The sequence below is a fragment of the Acomys minous genome (assembly GCF_964271855.1).
Source record: "Acomys minous genome assembly, chromosome: 10".
Classification (NCBI taxonomy): Eukaryota; Metazoa; Chordata; class Mammalia; order Rodentia; family Muridae; genus Acomys; species Acomys minous.
The window spans coordinates 51001727-51017938 of record NC_140491.1 but is presented as its reverse complement, the minus strand read 5'-3'; the positions used below and the strand labels follow the sequence as shown (position 1 = coordinate 51017938).

The window sequence follows — 16212 nt, the reverse complement described above, 5'->3', positions numbered from 1 at the left end:
CTGCTGGAGCAGATTAATGATTCAACCACCATCTCTGAAAACAACCTATGGATGTAGATTGCTAACAATGATCACTACCCTTAGAAAGAATTTGGAAAAAATAGATTGTTCAACAAGGTTAGGTAAAGATGTTTGTGCTAGAGGCTCTGATGTAGAGTCTTAGGTTACAAGAGATTGTTTAGCAAAGTAAGGTAAAGATGTTTTTGCTGTTGGCCCTGATGCAGGAAATCTTAGGGGACAGTTGAAGTTGAGAGAAAGTACACTCTTATTAGTAAAGCTAGGGACTTTTTGAGGTTGGCAAAGCAAGAACAATGGCCCATAGCAGCATTGGCTGACCTGACTCTTTCAAGCTCAGCTGCTGACTGAGATGACAATTGATTTCCTTATTCTATTTTTCTGCCCTCAGCTTCCTGATAGGATTTAATAAAACATATTAATAAATGGATGAGCACCTTTAGGACTTAAAAATAGACAGGGCTGATTATTTTTATACAGGAGTTTAGATTTGTGATTCCTTTAAGATCTTCATAAGATTGCTTCTTACATTAATTGATTCCTTCTTTGTAACCGCAAACTGCAGCCTGACAGTAAAGAAAAGCTGGCTGAGAACTTCCCTTGCTTGCTTATCCTCTGTTAATATGTAACAAGTTGCTTATGTACAAATGTATGTGGGTTCTCAGGAATAACTTGTTACTCATGTCTGTTCCTTACCCATAATACATAAACCACTTGGTCATGTGAAGGTATAGTGGAACATGATTTTCTTACGTATACCCACTGTAATCATTTATTTATAGAGAAATAGAATGTAAACACATTGTGATTTTTGTGCTGCTTGAAAAGATTTTGTTGGGGTATATAAACTGTGAAAGGAAAAGGATAAGGGCAGGAGAAGAAACAGAAATAGAAGAGGAGGAGAATAGTGACAAGGATGAAAATAAGAAGATAATGATAAAAGGAAGAAGAAACAGCTTGTTGAAACCTACCTGCGGGAGTCTGTCTTACTTCGTCATGTGTGAGTGTATGTGTGTGTGTGTGTTTCTTTCCTCTCCTTCTCCTTTCTTTTTTAGACACTTGCCACCATCACCTCTAGCCCCCACTAGGAGCCATCTAGGAGCCATCAGCTCTAGGCCCCACTAGGAGCCATCAGCTCTAGGCCCCACTAGGAGCCATCAGTTCTATTCCCTGCTGGGAGCCGTCAGCCCTAGCCCCAGCTTGTCACCATCAGTGGAAGCTATTGCCGGTAACTATCAGTTCCGGCTTGCAAGGTTGTCCTCAGAGAAGGTCTACAGGGTCACCAGCCAGCCAGCCACAGGAGTCACACCTCACCTCAGTTTTCCCAAGTTGATGTCAAAGCAGGACCTCGATATTCTGGCACCCAAACAGTAGGACTTCGATCCTGCTGTTTGCTGTTTAGGTGGACTGCTGGGATCCTGAAGAAGAAGAGTAGAATCATCCCAAGGGCCTGAGTCTAAAATGATTTCCATCCCCTGTCCCTAGTAGCCTTCTTTCTCTCCTACTGAGGGTTGGTGGGTTGGAAAGGAAGCAGAGGCGTTAAGGAACCCCAAATAAAGTAGGTTTTAAAAACCAGAACCCTACATTCCCCTCTTCCTCTCTTCCAAAGAAAGCTGCATACAGAGAGTAGGATGAGCCCAAAGAGAGATGTATGCTGCAGGCAGCAAAGCTGACGGGGCAGAACCATCTATGTCCTGTGAACAGAAAGCCCAAATAACTGCACAGGGGCCCACAAGATCTGGTGATTGCTAAACTCCATTTCAGCCCCTTTAGGTCAAGCCTTCCTTCCCTACATCTCTCTTTTTCCTTTGTGGAATGGGTATGTATACTCTGTGTCCTTATATACTATAGACATATGTAAATTTTTTAAATGTTTACAGAGGGGTATAATGAGAATTTTTCGTTTCTTTAAACATTAGGAGAATATGTTTTTGTTTTAATCCCCTCTGTGGACTATGGGGCTGTTTCAGCCTGTCCACAGCAGCTGATTATGATTTGCCTTGTGCGCTAGCAGGGCCATGATTTTGCTAGCTACATATAATTTCTGCAAGTGTATGACATTTGGAATTCTGGAGACTCATAAGAGGGCATAAATGCTAGAGTCCTGAGACTGGCTGAGGCAGCTTCTGCTACTCCTGCTGCTGTTGCTGCTGCTGCTGGTTGCTGGTTGCTGGTTGTTGGTTGTTGGTTGCTGTTGTTGCAGTTTATCAAATGGTCATACACAAAGAGATGAAGAAAACATTGAACATCCTGACAGCAAAGATTAAACTTTTCCCAAGGAATTAGATGCCTAATGATAATGATGCCCCCTTTGTCCTCTACCCTTTTTTCTCTCCTATTTACTGTTAGGGGTTAATAAGGGTGGAAAAGAGTAAGGAACCCACAAAGTACCAAACGCCAACTACAGAGGAGTACAGTTAACGGATTGCCTTGGATCTCGAAGGAGACTTTGGACTTTTGAACAGTATCAAGACTTTACAGAGTCTATGGGGACTTTTGAAGACTAAACACACTTAGCATCATGAGATAGCCATGAGCCTATGGGGGCCGGGGCAGAATGTTGTACTTTGAATAAGAAATCTCCCAAATGATGAGGGGACCACAGCTAGATCAGAAGTACTTACCCAACTCTTGTCTGTTTAAACCTAAGCCTTATACCAGAGCTCTGAAGACATACTTAGGATAGGGGTTCCACTGGTCTTCTTTGTTCTTGCTTTTGAGGTAGCCACATTAAATAAGCCCTCTATATTAATATTGTTATTAATATTATTAATTATTATCAATGTATGTCATTGTTTGTGTCTTTAATTAGCTTATTGAGGACAAGTCGCCTAGCCTACAATGTTAGGAGTGCCAGGGCCCAGGCTCCAACCTTCTAAACTATGGTAGCAATAAAAGCTAATGTTCTTCTCTTCGAAAGAGCAGTCTACTTTTTCTTTCTTCTGCTATCCTTCACCTCACCAACTGATCTTTTGGCTATCCTAGACTGGAATGTGGTGTCTTGTTTTCCAGCTTGATACAGTAAAAGAGGAATGTAACTGTTAGGTTTAAATGTCACCTTGCCACAATTAGACAATGGCTAGCATTGGAGAAGAAACTTATTTTATCATTGCCTGTATCTCATAACGACACAGTCAACCAAATCTTGAATGTGGCCCATTGTCTGAGACAGCTACTCTAGGAACTCGAAAACAAGGAACATTCATAACTCAGGGAGCCGGAGGAGTTGGTACCTGGACAAGAAAAAACTATATAAAGCAACTATGAGAGACAGGGCTTGGCCTTATTGTTGTATATAATTTACCTCTGGACAGATCAATCATGCAGACAAAAAGGAAAAAGGAAAAAAATCCTTGAGTTAAATTTTACATTAGATCAAATGAACTTGCAGTCCATATAACAGCTAAAGAATACACTTTTTTTTGAGTAGCTCTTTTTTTTTCTTTTAACTTTCTCTACAATTGATCACATTTGTGAACAAAGAAGTTTTAATAAGTATGAGAAAATCTAAACAAGTGCTTAGACCTCATCAGAATATACCAGAATGAAATAGCAACCAATAGCAAGAAGAACTATACAAAAACATGGAGATTTAACTATATACTCTTAATTATTTTTCAAGTTAAAATAAAAATGTATAGGTTTCATTATGATATTTTCATGCATTCTTTGTTCTCCAACAATATATTTTTGAATAATCAGTGGATCACAATAAAACTTCAGGGAGGAACTTTTAAAATTAGAATAAAGTGAAAATGAGAACACCACCCATAATGGGCTGAGCCCTCCTACAACAGTCATTAAATAAGAAAATGCCCCTACAGACTTGCTGATATGCCAGTCTAGTGGAGCGTTTTCTCAATTAAGGCTCCTTGTTCCCAATGACTCAACCATGTTCAAACTGACAAAACCCTAGCAGACACTTAATGACAACTCTCTCTAAAGAAGCTACACCCATGTCTTGTATCTTCTCTCCTCTCCTCCTCTTCCTCCCACCTTTCCCTCCCCACCCTCTTTCTTCACTCTGAAATCTAAACTCTGCACTATTTTTTATCTCTGCTTAATAAACTTGCTAACTTTGCTTCACTCAACACATGCTGAAGTTCTTTTCTGCAGCATAGTTAAGAATTCAGCGTTGACTGGACTGTGGTCCCATAGGAAGGAACTCTTCAAGCTACTTGAGAGCAGTGCTGGGTCATGTCTCCCTGTCATAAGCGATAACTATAAGATGTCTTTTTGTCTTGTTTGAACAGAGGGTCAAGTCTTTTAGCATGTTCCTGAGGCTGGGAGACCCACGGAGCCCAGCTTCATTTTAGAGCTCTGGATCAGTTACCCAGGTCTCTGCCTAGTCAGTTATAAAGTGAGGCTGCCGCACCCTTTTCCATCTTAGTTATCTTGAAACAGAGTTTACAGAGGACACAAACAGTCAAGTGAACAAGATGCACAGTGAAAGACACGTAGAAAGAGATGTGGAGCACCCATGCTCCCTCTGGGTAAGCTGCTTCCCAGAAGCCTTCACACGCTCAGTCGTGCAAAGCTTTCTGTGTCCTTTTGGGTTTACACAGGGTTAACTGTTTTACTGGTCAAACCCAACTCTTAGACCCTCTCCCCTCACGCCAGAAGGGTCAAATGTGGCTAAAAGGCTAACTCTGAAGAAAGCTGATTTATCTGGCAATCAGTATCTCTATCCAGAAGCTACCCAGGCCCACCCCATATTCTCATTAGTATGCAAAGAGATACACCACTTTGGAGATTTTAAGAATTTTAGGGCCTATGTACCCATGAATTAAATATGTATTTCTTATTATACCACATATCACATATAAATTAAATATCTATTAGTTAATAACTTTCTCATAGTCAACTCATAATGATAAAGTCAAATTTCACAGACAAAAAAGAGTATATTCTTTTAGTATCCAAAAGTTAGTCCCACGATTTTAACCATTCTTATTTTCAAATAATGATAACCAACTGCTTTTGAAAAGCCTTTGACAATTAGTTCTAATTATCTTGGTAACCTAACTCATTTTAGACACATGTTTAGAATTTTTACATTTAATCCTACCTACAGAGTAATTTCCACAGTGGTATTTCCTGAAGCTAAAACCCAGACTTTATGTCTCTAGAGTAATCTTGCCTTATAGTGGTTTTAACTTCAGGAGTTTGGATCATCTTCCCAGTAGCCTGGCTGGCCTGGGCTTGTTGTAAATAGTTGGTTCAGTCAAGCAGCTTCTTAAATGTCAACACCCTTAACCACTCGCATATAATGTGTAAGAAAAGCATTGTGCCTTAACATAAAGCTGTGTTTCCTCTTGTGAAATGCACTCCCCTCACCTCATGTGGCAAGTCAGCTTAAGGAAATGGGATAGGTCCGTGTTCTCTACAGCAGAACTGCCAGGACAGACAGCTCGTCGTCTTTCTACAGAACTTGGAGATTGAATGTTTTATGTATTAAAAAAAAAGTAACTTATCATTAAAGGAGGCAAATATGCAAAACCTAATAGTCATATAACCACAAAGATCCCCCCAAACTGTTCTCACTTCTAATATTTCAAAACAAATAATTTTGTGTTAACTAAAAAATTTCCAAGACCCTAGTCTATATCCTCTAAAAGTGTGAACAAATATATTTGATATGAAAACAGCATTTTATCCAAATATCAAATATTACAGTGAGTATTTGAACAGCAAACACAAACATTCCTAATCCCAATCACAGACTGTGTGTGAAATGTTAATGTATTTAAATTTTTTAATTATACATGGAATTAACTGAAATACTGTACTTTAAACAATTCATTATTAACATTTCTTTCATATTAGAATAGTAAAAATACAAACAAATGATCTCCAAAGTGGGAAATTTTAAAGACAAATTATACATTGTGGGAAGTCTGATTTTGGCTCCTAAAAAATGTTAACTGTAAATAGTCTATAGTCTATACAGATATCCAAAAAGGTGACTAATAGCTCTTTTTAAGACAAACAGTAAATAATAATGTTGTACTAACATAAAAATAAAAAGAAAATACTAAAACATTTATGTCTCTTAATCAGACTAAATTAATAAGGCAGATTTAATTAACAGTCATGGTTTTATAATAATTTTAGAGAAACACTTAAAGAAATGTTCAACATCCTTAGCCATCAGGGAAATACAAATCAAAACTACTTTAAGATTTCTTCTTACACCTGTCAGAATTGTTAAGATCAATAATACAAGTTACAGCTCATTCTGGCTAAGATGTGGACCAAGACGAACTCTCCTCCCATTGCTGGTAGAAGTACAAACGTGTACAACCACTATGGAAATCCATATGATGGTTTCTCAGAAAGCTGGCAGTTGACCTACCTCAAGGCCCAGCTATACAGCTCTTGAGCATACACCCACAGGACATTTCCTCCTATAACAAGGACGTTTGCTCAAGCATGTTCATTGTGGCTTTATTCATAATAGCCAGAAACTGGAAACATCCTAGATGTCCATCAACAGAAGACTGATAAAGAAAATGTGTGCTTATACAATAGAGTAATATTCAGCTGTTTTTAAAGATGACATCATGAAATTTGCAGGCAAAAGGATGGAAACAGAAAAAACATCACCTTGCTAACCTAAACCCTGAAAGATAAGCATGGTATGCATTTACTTATATTGGATATTAGCAGTTAAGTAAATTATGACTATGCTACAATTCAGAGATCTGGAGATGTTAGGCAAGGAGGAGTCTGGGGGGAGGGACGCATGCATCTATCTCTCTGGGAGAGTTAAATAGAACAGTCTCTGCAGGCAGAATGGGGGCAGGTGGGGACAAGAGAGGCAAGTCAGGTGAGGGGTGGAGGAAGAGAGTTCATGCTGAGAGACAGCTGGAATTGGGGTGCGTTTGGGAGTGGTGTAGAAATCTAACGCAGTGGGAACTTTGTGGAATCTATGAAGTGATCCTAGTGAAGATTCCTGGTGTGGGGAATACAAAGTCTCAACTAGCCATCTCTTGTAGCCAGGCAAGGTTTCCTCCAATGGAGGAACTGGGTTGCTTTCAGTTGAGTAGTTGGCCAAAGAAAACCCATGGAAACCCTCAAATAACCAGTCTGATGCTAAGACAAAGGGTTAGCAAACTGCAAACTGACAGCAGCACACACACACACAGCTCTTTAAGCATGGAAAAGTCAAGCTAGTGCCTACATGGAGCCTTCACCCCTACGTTCTAGTCTCTTTGGTGTGGGAATGTACTTGGTTGGATACTAAAAGAGAAACGTAAACACCAACCCTGCCTGCAGAATATGGTAAGGCACTGGTAGCACAGAACCTCTGGGAGAAGCCAACCTATGTCTTATCTGACCTAAGGCCCATTCCTGGAGAAGAAACTCATGCCCAACACTCCTTGGGTAACCAAGAACCAAGACTAGATATCCCAGAGACCTAGTGGTGATAATTTAAAAAAAAGGGGGGGGAGGATTTCTAGGATGGAGCGATGGCTCAGAGGTTAAGAACACTGACTGCTCTTTCAGGGGTCCTGAGTTCAATTCCCAGCAACCACATGGTGGCTCACAACCATCTATAATATGTTCTGATGCCCTCTTCTGGCCTGCCGGTATACAGGCAGGCAAAGCACTGTATACATAATAAGTAAATACTTTTTTTAAAGGTTTCCATAGACTGACTCCTAATGATTTCTGCTATACTCTAGATCAGTGCCATATCTAGTCACCATCAGAGAGGCTTCCTCCGGCAGAGTATGGGAACAGATTCAGAGACCCACCACCAGACAGTATGCCAACAGAGAGTCTAAATGGGAGTTCTCCCTCAAATCCCTCCCTTCAGAGCTCAGGAAACCTTGTGGAAGAGGAGAAAGAAAGATTTAAAGAGTTAGAAGGAATATCTCAAAAAAATCAAAAAGAGGGGGGAGGGAGGGAGGGAGAAAGAGAGAGCGCGCGCGTTAGAAAGAATAGAGGACATCGGGAGAACACGGCCCTCTGCATCAACTAAGCAAGGTGCATATCAGCTCACAGAGACTGAGGAAGAAAGCCCAAGCCTGTGTGGGTCTGCACCAGGTCCTCTGTGTATATATTACAGCTTAGCTTAGCATTTTTACAGCACTTCTGACATGAGAACAAGTGGGTCTCTGCCTCCTTTGCCTGCTATTGGGACTCTTCTCCTCCTGTTGCATTGTCATGTCCAACGTCAATATAAAAGTGTTTGCTTCATCTTATTGTATTTTTGTCATGCTTGTTATCTCTTAGAAGCCTGCTCTTTTCTAATAAGAGACCGAAAGGGAGTAGATCTAGAAGGAAGGTCGGGGGGGGGGGGGGGGGGGGAGACTAGGAGCAGTAAAGGGAAGGGAATCTATAATAAGGATATACTGTACAAGAATCTTTTTCAAAGAATAAGCAGGCTACCAAAATGAGACTTAATAGCCGATGACCATATAGAGGGGGAGGAGGTCCTCCTCGGTCATAGACCTTGGGGAGAGGAATAGGGTAAAAGCAGGAAGGAGGGAGGAACAGGAAGATACAAGTGATGGGATAACAATTGAGTTGTAACCTGAATAAATTAATTAAATTAAAATTTAAAAATGTTTTAAAGAACCTTTTTCAAAAAAATTAAAATACATCCTATAAAACTAGTGCTAGTGTCATGAAAGACAAAAGGGGATATTACAAATTACAGGTGATTAAAGAAATCTGATACTTAAATGCAATGAATGATCTTATATTAGGGGAAATGTTATGGTACATTATTGAGAAAACTGTCAAAATGTGAGCATGAGAGTGTATGTGATGGTTAATATTGCCAACCTCACAGAACCTATAGTCACAAGGCAGACAAACATGATTTTCTAGACTGGGTGGAGATGGGAGGGGCACCATTCCATAGGTGGGAACTGGAGCCTGAACTAACAGCAAGACGACAGCAGCATCCATCGCTCTCTGCTCCCTGAGGACAGCACATGACCAGCTGTCTTATGGCCCTGCAGTATGCCTTCCCTACCAGAATGGACTTCAAGCTGTAGCTGGAATCAGCTCTTCCTTCCTTCAGCTGTTTCTTGTCAGATATGCTGTCACAGTGAGTAAAACAAAACCTCCTTAATTTTACAACTACCTGAAAGTTCCTTGTTCTTTGAAAATATGCACTAAGTATATAGCATATATACAAGTATCCAGTATACAGTATGTATACAAGTATACAGTATAAGTATATATATCTGCAAATTAGTCTTCAAAATAGTATCTGGCAGGGGAGAGTACAGTGGTGGGTAGTGTGTGCAAAAGTAAATGTGACAGGATTTGTTAACTACTAGTAAATCTGGTTGAGAGGGGACTGAAAACTCCTTTTGAACATTTTTCAGTAAATTCTACATACTTTCAAGATAAAGGATTTGCAGAGCATACAAGAAAGAGTATTCGTGGACAAATGGATTGATCTAGAAATTATCATTATGAGTGAGTTCACCCAGAAGCAAAAAGAGACAAACGGTATATATTCACTTATATCAAGACACTAGTCCAAGGGATACATCCCATGAAAAACTTTACTTACCAGGAAAGTGGGTCAGAGGAGAGGACATCCTATTGAGACTTTAGGTGAGAGTAGCATGGAAGAACAGGGAAATAGTAGGACCCACAGGGTCCTGGAAACCTACAAGAAGAACTTTATGACAGGCAGATCTGGGTCCTGGGGTTCTCCTCAAACTAAGGTACCAGCCAAGGAGAATATAGGCAGTAAATTTCGAACCCCTACCAAGACCTAGCCAACTAACAGGATACTCTGCACCGGTGAGTGGAGAGTGAGATCTGACTCTCATATGAACTCTGGTACCCCCTTTCTGACCACGTCCCCTGGATGGGGAGGCCTGGCGGCACTCAGAGGAAGAATAGCAAGTTACCAAGAAGAGACTCAATACCCTAAGAGCATATATAGGGGGAGGAGGTCTCCCTCAATCACAGACATAGGGGAGGGGAGAAGGGGGGAAGTGGGAGGGAGGGAGGAATAGGAGGAAACAAGGGAAGGGCTAACAATCGAGATGTAGTATGAATAAATTAATTTTAAAAAGTAAAAAAAAAAAGAACAAATAGTTTGCAAAATACTTAAGCAAATAAATTTTATAAGACCAAAAAATGGCTATTAAAATAGCTAACACCATGGGAAATTCACAGAAAAAAAGTGATCATTCAAGTAATTACAAAGGAGTTTATCTCAGTGGTTCTTTGGCTCTGGCTTCTTGTCTCTAAGTATGCTGAACCTGAAAGGACAGTTTATCTGATTCCTCCACCTTCCTCAGGGATATAAGTGAACAGATCCCTGTATTGAGTGGTGAATAGTGAAACAACTTCTCCCAAATAAAGTTTTGCAGTAGCCTTAAAAAAAAAATAGTATTCCTGTTGATCATAAGGGAGGAAATAAAGACGCCACAGCCGTACACAGCTGTATGGTATGAGAAAGCCTCAGGGATATAAGTGAACAGATCCCTGTATTGAGTGGTGAATAGTGAAACAACTTCTCCCAAATAAAGTTTTGCAGTAGCCTTAAAAAAAAATAGTATTCCTGTTGATCATAAGGGAGGAAATAAAGACGCCACAGCCGTACACAGCTGTATGGTATGAGAAAGCCTCAGGACACCGAAAGGTACCGCAGGGGAAGCCCGACAATCCCAGCTGGGAAGACGGCGCTCCAAGGCTAGACAAGGTTGCTGAGCGCGAGCTACCAACAGCCCCTGGGGATCCCCTTTAGGATTCAGTAAGTGCTGACAGTACAGGAGATAGCCATGAGGCCCAGGAAAACACAATCATGTACCCATACAGAAGATACACATACAGAATTCAAAATAAAAGAAACCATTTAAAGGAAATACATGTTTTTTAAATATCCTCATATGTGATGTACCTTTAAAAAGCAACAGATGAACAATATTTTAAAGACCATAGTACCTTTTTCTTCTTAATCATCAACAACCAACATCCTGGATTCTAAGGCTTATTAGTTTACAGGATGTGTGCAAAATCTTGAGTAAGAGTAACTGCTACATCTTAGTCTACAGTGCTGCCTTAACAAAATGCCTGAGGTTGGGTACTTTATAAAGAGCTTAATTTAGCTCACAACTTTTGAGGCTGAAAGTTCAAGATTAGATGACCATGTCTGGTGAGATCTTTTCAACATACTCTAGCAATAAACCATATGGCATATGTAGAAGCAGTTGTGATCATAATTCCAAAAGACATTTCAAATGCTGCAGTCTCAACTGTTGAAATACCAAAGGTCCAAATCTTTAATGTATAAATACCCCAAATCTCAATCTGAAAAAAGTAAGCTCCTAACTGTTGAAACCATGGAAACGTGAACCACAAAACCCACAATGTCTACCGTGGAGGAGGCTTCACTTAGGGTTGTGTATTTAAGAGGTAAGACTAACACCACAGCAATTTAGCTGAATAAAAATTTCCACTGTCATAAGAGAAAGCCTTAGTAAAAGTCAGCTCAAACATTCTTCAAATGGCATAAGAGACTTAAAAACTAGTTTTGTACCTAAGTACACCAATGACAAGTTATTAAAATAAAAATAACTAAGTAAACGCTAAGAGCTATCAATTTACAAAAGCAGTCTATAAATACTGAAACGTGCAGACCTTTATATTACCATTATGCTACCATCTGACATCCTCACGGTGTTTACAGACGGTAACGATGTGTTTACCGTCAGTGGTGAAGCCCACTTCCGTCTGGATCGCCATTTCCTTAAAGAACAATGAACACTCTGCTCCTTCTACATTTCACCCTTAATAACAATACTTGATCCCTAAATGGCTGGTCAATAAATTCACTTTACAAATGAACTGGAATCACATTTTGAGACCATATTATGCACCACACTACCATCATGCCAGCATTATTTTCTACCATTTGCTATGGAATGCAGTTTATCTTTGCACAAATTCCAATAGTGCAGATACAAAATGGTTGAAAAAATTGTAGAGTTCAAATTCATCTCTGATGGTTTGAATAGGTATAGCCCCCATAGACTCCTGTCTTTGAATGCTTGGCCATAAGGAGAGGCACTATTAGGAGGTGTGGCCTTGTTGGAGAAAGTGTGTCACTGGGGAGCTATGTCCCAGTGTACAACACAGTCTCTCTTTGCTGCCTATAGATGTAGAACTCACAGCTCTGTCCCCAGCACCATGCTGGCCTGTGTGCCAGCCCCAATTAAATGATTTCCTTTATAAGAGCTGCCGTGGTCAGAGTGTCGCCTCACAGAAATAAAACCCTAACTAAGACATCATCCAACACAGATTTTGCAAATTTGATTCCATGAAAGAGTGCAAGACTTATGTGTCTATGTGAACGCTGAAACTTCCCAAATAAGTGAGGAAACATACCCCTAAAGTGTCTGTGTTATGGAAGGTGACATTTGCCAAGGTATTGGTTCTTTAGTTGCCACAGATACTGTGATGATGTGTTCCAAGATTTGTTGTTGTTGTTGTTGGTTTTGTTTTCGGTTCTTTTTTTCTTGGAACAGGATTTCTCTGTATAGCCTTGGCTGTCCTGGACTCTTTTTGTAGACCAGGCTAGCCTCGAACTCACAGAGATCTGCCTTCCTCTGCCTCCCCAAGTGCTGGGATTACAGGCGTGTGGCACCATGCCCGGCTGTTCTGGGTTGGTTGGTTTGTTTGTTTGTTTTTAAGAAAAAGAAAAGAGAGCTCTGTATGTATGATGTATCAATATGCATATGGAAGTCGGAGGACAACTTTTTAGCTCTCTCCTTCCTCAGGACCCACAGGAATCAAACCCAGATCATGAGGCTCATAGAGCAAGTGACTCTACCTGCTGACCCATCTCAGCAGCCCCTGAGGTGCTTTTTCTCAATGACTTTATCAAACGCCTTAGTTTCAGATGACTACATTATGAATCTAGGTTTCATCACCCACCATAGGGATGCAGCTTTTGACCTATTTATGAATTTAACTTCTCTGCTTATCAGTGTCATATCTAAATGACTATCTTTAGAATACCTGGGAGTTTATGCTTGTGAAAATAATGTGGGCCGAAAGCCTTCACTTACCAGGAAACTGGGACAGAGAAGAGGACATCCTATTGGGACTCTAGATGAGAGAAGCATGGGAGAATAGCAAAGTAGAAGGATCCAGAGGGTCCTAGAAGCCTACAAGTAGAACATTATGATAGGCAGATTTGGGCCCAGGGGTCCTGCTCAAACTAAGGCACCAGCCAAGGACAATACAGGCGGTAAACCTTAAACCCCTACCCAGATCTAGCCAATGGACAGAACATTCTCCACAGTAGAGTGGAGAGTGGGGTATGACTTTCACACGTACTCTGGTGCCTCACATTTGACCATGTCCCCTGGAGGGGGAGACCTGGTGGCACTCAGAGGAAGAATAGCAGGCCACCAAGAAGAGACTTTATACCCTATGAGCATATACAGGGGGAGGAGGTCCCCCTCAGGGACAGTCATAGGGGAGGGGAATAAGAGGAAAATGGGAGGGAGGGAAGAATGGGAGGATACAAAGGGATGGGATAACCATTGAGATGTAACAAGAATAAATTAATTTTTAAAAAAAGAAACAAAAAAAGGTTATCAATTTAAAGTTAAAAAAAAAGAACGTGGGCTACAATTGTGAAGCATTGCCTATGTAGGGTTTTGCCATATTTTTATCTCTCTCAAATAATTCTCCTAAAAAAATATAAACGTCTTAGAGTAACTACTATTGGTCTTGTTTTTTTTGTGTGTTGTTGTTACTGTTGTTGTTGTTGTTGTTGGGTTTTTTTTTGTTTTTTTTTTTTAGAATTATACTCTGAGATTTTAGAATCTAAGGATTTTGATTTTTTTAGGGAATCCAAGATATGCAATAGAAGGCAAACACATGGTATGGTCTTGCTGTACAACTCAACAATATCACAGTAACTAATCCAGTCTGAGAGACCTACCTCTGGGCACTAATCTCTTCTGAAGGCAATGGCCTTATGGCCTGAGTACCGACCACAGTCCCCCACCTCTTAAAGGAGTCATCATCACCTTGCTGATATTGGCAATCAGTCTCTAACATACTAATCTATGGTGGTACAAACCATGTTCAAACTACAGCATTTATATAGTTATTTTTATACAAATAGGATCATATATAATGCAATTTTTCATTCAATGTTATATTTTTAATATTTAGCCATATGAATATATGCAGCCATAATGTCTGAATAATGGGCTTTCCAACATAGAAACAAGGAAACAGAATAGGAAAAAAAAGAGCAAGTGGCAGGGGTTGGGGGGATGGGCAAAAGGGTTTGGGGGGCAAAAGAAAGTAGGTAAGTGACGTGATAATATTATAATCTCAAAAAAAGAAACATCTTTTTAATTTATTTGTTTTACTTTATGTTCATTGGTGTTCTGCCTGCGTGTATGTCTGTGTGAAGGTGTCAGATCTTGGAGTTACAGACAGTTGTGAGCGGCAATGCGTGTGCTGGGAATTCAACTCAGATCCTTTGGAAGAGCAGTCAGAGCTCTTAACCATTGAACCATCCCTCCAGCCAAAAAGAAATATTTTTTTAAGCTGATTGGCTAATACAAGGTTTGGGGAAGATTTTTTTTGTTGGTGTTTTTTATTTGTTTAGGAGGTTGGCAGGAGTTAAATGGGAGTGCCTCATTATCTGCTCTTGGCTAAAATAAAATCTCTTTTCAAAAAAATTCTTTTATGAGGGGAAATTATTTGCTTCCTTTAAGTTTGAGTTAGATTGTATAATTTTGCATAAGTAACTCGGTTTCTCTCTGATGAGTCAGGGCTAAGCATAGGAGCCCAGTTCTGGTAATATCTGTTTTCCCTCCTTCCACAGGAATGATAATTACTGTGAAGTTTAACTTTCAAAGAATGTTTAATGCCTAGAACTTAGAAAAAAGATAAGCTTATACAAAGTACAACAAGATAAAATACAGAAATAGAAATCCTCACTAAGACAGACACTAAGGCATCATTATTTCTTTCTCCAAAGAGTAAATCTTCCAAAAACAAAACAGAAGCCACCCAGCACTCATTTACTAGTAACAGAAAATTCTGAAGTTAGACCAAGAGCATATTCAGTGGTCTGTTCCAACGCATGATGTATTTTCGAATATCCACACAAAATAAATGGAGAATACATCAATTCCCTTAGTAACTTCCATTTTTGTTGTTTATTTTGGGGGGGGGTTGGTTTTTTTGGCTTTCAGGACAGGGTTTCTCTGTGTAGCCTTGGCTGTCCTAGGCTCACTCTGTAGACCAGGCTGGCCTCGAACTCAGATCGATCCGCCTGCCTCTGCCTCCTGAGTGCTGGGATTAAAGGCGTGCGCCCCCGGCGTAACTTCCATTTTTAATGAAAACCTCTGGAGTTGTTTTAGCCGCTAACATTCTGCCAGTGTCTCAAAACCTCCTTTGGAACTAACGGGTTTGGCATAGCTTTAAAGCACATCCACTTTCTAAAATGCTAATGAAGAAGAAAAAAAAGAAAAGGAAAAAAAAAAAGCCAATGTTCACGGAAGGCAGAGAAAGTTAGATTCGTGTACCACAAACTCCTACAAGGAAGGGGCTCGCTCCGCAAACAAATCTGACTTTACTTTGGAAAAGTCGCCCTGACGCAAACTGCAGGGCACTCCTCCCTCGTGAACACTGTGCCACTCGCACGTTCCAGAGACCGCAGAGGTCGCCCACGCCCGCCTGCTAGGTCCGACCCGGGTTCTGGCTACGTGCCACAGAGCCTCACCCTGTTCTGGACCCAAAATAAAAAAAGAGAGAGAGAGAGAGAAAACCCTCGGGGCCGAGCTCACCTGCCTACCCGGTGTGGACGCAGCTCCGCTGGGTCTTGGTCCCGAGAGCGCCCAGGTGCGCCTTCTTGTCGCCTAGCAACGGTGAAGCCGTCCGCTCTTCCGGAAGCGTCGATTCCTCCGGCTTCTGACAGAGTGGGGTTTTTTTTTTAAAGGTTTTGTTTCCGGGTCGAGCGGGCTTTCTGCAACGGAAGGTCTCTTAGCCTCCCCGGTTTAGTCTTTGGGGGAGGACAGACTCTCGTGCAGCGCCGGGAGCTGTCGCTCAGGGGTCGTTTCTCCTCCCTCGAGTTAACGCCTCCCTTCCCGCCAATTGCTGACCGCCATCAGGCAGGCGACTCAGCCAAAGCACAAACCCTCCGCTCGCAGCCGTCCTCCAATCACAGAGGCGCAGCCCGGC

The 16212-nt window shown here is 40.9% G+C and overlaps 1 protein-coding gene across 8 annotated transcripts in view; it reads right to left on the bottom strand.

Annotated features, from left to right (window-relative positions):
• The window catches only part of WDPCP (WD repeat containing planar cell polarity effector), a 297766-nt gene extending 281558 nt beyond the window's left edge, over nt 1-16208 (bottom strand). For 4 of the 8 annotated variants that reach the window (XM_084800209.1, XM_084800208.1, XM_084800204.1 and 1 more), the window contains exons 1-2: nt 15819-16208; nt 1330-1433 (exon numbers count right to left, since the gene is read on the bottom strand). The gene's annotated coding sequence lies outside the window, so the exon portion shown is untranslated. The remainder of the gene's footprint in view (nt 1-1329; nt 1434-15818) is intronic. The other 4 variants (XM_084800211.1, XM_084800207.1, XM_084800210.1 and 1 more) reach the window with 3 other exon arrangements.
• Nucleotides 16209-16212: the final 4 nt, after the last annotated feature.